This window comes from Microcebus murinus, chromosome 20, assembly GCF_040939455.1.
Source record: "Microcebus murinus isolate Inina chromosome 20, M.murinus_Inina_mat1.0, whole genome shotgun sequence".
NCBI classification, from domain to species: domain Eukaryota; kingdom Metazoa; phylum Chordata; class Mammalia; order Primates; family Cheirogaleidae; genus Microcebus; species Microcebus murinus.
In genome coordinates this window covers 857,360-861,376 of record NC_134123.1, presented here as the reverse complement: position 1 = coordinate 861,376, position 4,017 = coordinate 857,360, and the positions used below count along the sequence as shown (strand labels likewise).

The 4,017-nt window shown below is 62.5% G+C and overlaps 1 non-coding gene across 1 annotated transcript; it reads right to left on the bottom strand.

Annotated features, from left to right (window-relative positions):
- Nucleotides 1-496: 496 nt before the first annotated feature.
- LOC142863039 (5S ribosomal RNA) lies at nt 497-615 on the bottom strand. Its single transcript, XR_012913921.1, has one exon. It is a non-coding gene; the product is annotated as a 5S ribosomal RNA (ribosomal RNA).
- Between the last annotated feature and the right edge of the window lie 3,402 nt (nt 616-4,017).

Here is a 4,017-nt window from a genome sequence, read left to right as displayed (position 1 = left end):
AAAAGAAAATGCAATCCTAGAGGTAAGAGACACTTTTTAAAAATAATGAATCCGAAGAGAAAAGTAAAAGGAGGCCTGTGGAGCAGGTCTGGGTGTGACTCCGGATCCCCCAACATCAGGTGCCACCACCAAAGATTCCTGCGTGTAGCCCATAGAACCCCAAAAGCAACGGGACGAGTTCTGGTCACATACTCCCTCAAAATGACATCCTGGCCTTCTTCTGGAACTCCCTCCCCTCTCAGACTCTCAAGGTTTCCTCCAGCGTGTCGGTTCCCACAGAGCAGACCTTTGGTCTGAGACCTGACAGTCCAGATGCCACGCATGCTGCCGCGTGGCGGCGGTGTCGCGGCTTGGGACAAGAGGAGGCCCCACGGTGCGGGCTGGGGCGCCAGGCACCGCGGCGGGCGCTGAGGGTGGGGGTGACCCCCACCCCGGGCCGCCGCCGCGCTCCCAGAAAGGGGACAGAACAAGAGGCCAAAAAAAAAAAAAAAGAAGCAGCCTGTGGCACCCGGTATTCCCAGGCGGTCTCCCATCCAAGTACTAACCAGGCCCGACCCTGCTTAGCTTCCGAGACCAGACGAGATCGGGGGCGTTCAGGGTGGTGTGGCCCTAGACGGCGGCGGAGGGCGCCCCTGCCCCGCTCGAGAAGCCGAGCCTCTCTGGGCTTCCCCGCCGCCGCCTCCCGCCCCAGGCCCCGCGCCGGGCCGGGCCGGGCCGGTTGAGTTCGCCGGCCGGGTCCCGCTGGCTCCCAGGGACGGGGGTGATGGGCGGGGCGGGGCGGGGCGGGGCGGGGTGGGGGGCTGTCTCTCTATACACACACACACACACTCACACTCACTCACACTCACACAAGATGCGCCTCCACGGCTGGACTCGCCAAGGTGGAGCCCTCCCAGCCCCCCTCGTCTCCTCGCCCGGCCTCCTTCACCTACCCGCTGCCCACCCCCAGCGCGTCGCTGCCGCTGACTGCGCACGCGCGGGACGCTCGCCCTTTGACCCCAGCCAGGGGCCGCCCTCCCCCACAACCCCTTTCAGCTGCGCCCCCCCCCTCGCCCTGTGGGTGGGCTGCCGCCTATTCCCCCGAGCCAGGGCTGGGGCACAGCCAGTGTATGGGGCGTCTCTCTCTGGGGATGTGTCCCATGGGTGGGGTGGGGTGGCGTGGTCTGGGGGGCGCTGAAGAAATCAGTCCCCTCCATCTCCTACCTCTGGAAAACGCCCAAGCCCGTGGAGAACTGCCGGCACCGCTTCGTGGGGGCCGGGACCCTCCTCCGTGTCCTCCTGTGGCCCAGTCCAACGGGCCTGGGCCTGGCCGGGGCTGCATTGGACCCCGACCACCCTGGCGTGTGGACTCGCTAAAAATCGGCCATTAGATATTGGATTCCAGCTTCCTGGAGGTCATTTCACTAATGAGTGCACCGGAAAGAGTTTCCTAATCCATCTGTGAGGGTGGCAACTGAAAGAGAATTTTAAAGCTGACAGAATAGGCGAGGGAAGGCATAGGAGATTTCCACACCCAGCAAGGAAGACTTTCCCGAAATGGAAGAAAGAAACGAGCAAACAGAGACACCGGTAGCCCGCCCGGAAAAGAGTCTGCCCCTGAGAGAAAGCACCCTGACCAGGTTCACCCGTGGGTGGGTGGCGAGCTAGCGGCATTCAGAAGAGCGAGGCCCGCAGTCTGTGCGGAAGACACCTGCGCTCGGGTGTGTGTGGCGGCGCGATTCACAAGCAGCTCTAGATGTTAAACCAAGGAGAAGCCAGGGAGTTCCCAACGCCCCAGGTGTCCTCAGCCCACGACTGGCTGCTGTGGGAATGCGAAGCCCGGCTCCTTGTCTCAGAGCGGGGTTCCCAGGAGGATCAGGCTGAAGCTGGGACTTGGCCTCAAAGTGTCCCCTCGCATGGCCACCCCCTTCCCCTTCCTGCTCCTCTACTCCTGGTGCCCCTCCATCCAGGGGCCAGACCTTAAAGAGTCACCGCAAGAGAATCCTGGTCCCAAAGGAGCCTTCTGGGGGACCGGTGCTGAGAGAGGTTGTGGGCATGGCCCGCTGGGGCTCTGCCCGACCCAGGGCTGAGAGATGCCACCTCCCAGCTCTGGGTCCCTGCAGGAAGTGTTGGCAAGCACAGGGCCGGTCCTCCAAAGGCCCAGGTGCAGGGAGCCCAGGCCAAGCAGCCTGTGGAAGAAGCCACTTGCCGTGCCACCCCGGGAACAGGACTGCAGGCCCCGGCCCTTCCCACCTCCTCCTCCTCCTCCTCCGCCCCGCACCCCCCCCCCGACATGGCACAGGGCTCAGAGACACCTCAGACTCTTGCTACCCAAAGTGCAAAGGGCATCAGTTGCTCCTCCAAACCCCCCGCCCAGCAGACCGCGTTGTCCAGCCAGCCCCCGGGCCTCCCTGGGGTGCCCAGCACAAAAGTGCAGACACCCACCGGACCCTCAGTCTCAGTTTTCGGAGGTTTTTGCCACTCTAAGGACCCGCAGGCCAGCTGGGCCTTCGGGCAGGACAGAGAGCCCCGGAATCCGACGTGGAGAGCTGCGTGTACGTCCCCATCAGGAGGCGGTCCCCACCTCCGCGGCTCTCCCCTTGCGGGGAGCGGCAGCCCAGCCGGCAGCCGCAGGGCCTCAGGGAAGACACCAGGCTGGGCCCCCGCGGCACAGCGGGGGCACGTCCCCCGCACTCACGCGACTTAGGGACGGCTGCTGGAGACTGCTGCGGCCACCCTGCTGCCGGGTTTCTGGAGGGCTTCCTGGAAGCAGCGTCCACACCAAGCCCTTGGAAGGCCCAGGCGACGGAGGAGCCGGTCAGGCAGGGGCCGAGGACGGTGAGAGGCCGGGCGGGAAGGAGCGTGTCAGGCAGGGGCAGAGGACGGTGACCGGCCGGGCGGGGAGGAGCCGGTCAGGCGGGGGCCCAGGACAGTGACGGGCCTGGCCGGGGAGGAGTGCGTCAGGCAGGGGCAGAGGAGACGGGCTGGGTAAGGGTTAGGGTTACAGTTAGGGCACAATTCACAATCCCAAAGACGTGGAAGCGACCCGAGTGCCCATCCATCCAGGAGTGCATCAATAAAATGTGGCGCGTGGACACCACGGAGTGCCATTCGGCTGTGAGGAGCAGCGGTGAGAGGGCGCCTCTCGTGTTCTCCTGGCCAGAGCTGGAACCCGTTCCAGGAAGCCAAGTATCCCAAGAATGGACACACGAGCACCACGTGAGCGCGCTCACCAGCAAATTGGTACGAACGGATGGACGCCTAAGTGGACAGAGAGGAATCACCTTCATCGGGTGGGTGTCGGGCGGGTGGGGGGAGGGGAGGGGCATACACATCCATTAGGCATGGGGTGGGTGCGCACCGACTGGGGGATGGGCGCACTTGAAGCTCTGACCCGAGGGGGGAGGCTTGGAGAGGGCAAGGCACCCGACCTTAACATTGGTACCCCCACAATACGCTGGAACAACATGAGAGGTATATGAATAAGAACACAGGGGGGGCCGGGCGCGGTGGCTCACGCCTGTAATCCTAGCTCTCTGGGAGGCCGAGGCGGGCGGATTGCTCCAGGTCAGGAGTTCGAAACCAGCCTGAGCAAGAGCGAGACCCCGTCTCTACTAAAAATAGAAAGAAATTAATTGGCCAACTAATATATATAGAAAAACACAGCCGGGCGTGGTGGTGCATGTCTGTAGTCCCAACTACTCGGGAGGCTGAGGCAGCAGGATTGCTTGAGCCCGGAGATTGAGGTTGCTGTGAGCTAGGCTGACGCCATGGCACTCACTCTAGCCTGGGCAGCAAAACGAGACTCTGTCTCAAAAAAAAAAAAAAAAAGGAACACAGGGGGGAGGGCGGCACGGGCAACACATGTCACCTGAATACTTGTACTCCCATCATCTGCTTGAAAAGAGAGAGAAAAGAAAATGCAATCCTAGAGGTAAGAGACACTTTTTAAAAATAATGAATCCGAAGAGAAAAGTAAAAGGAGGCCTGTGGAGCAGGTCTGGGTGTGACTCCGGATCCCCCAACATCAGGTGCCAC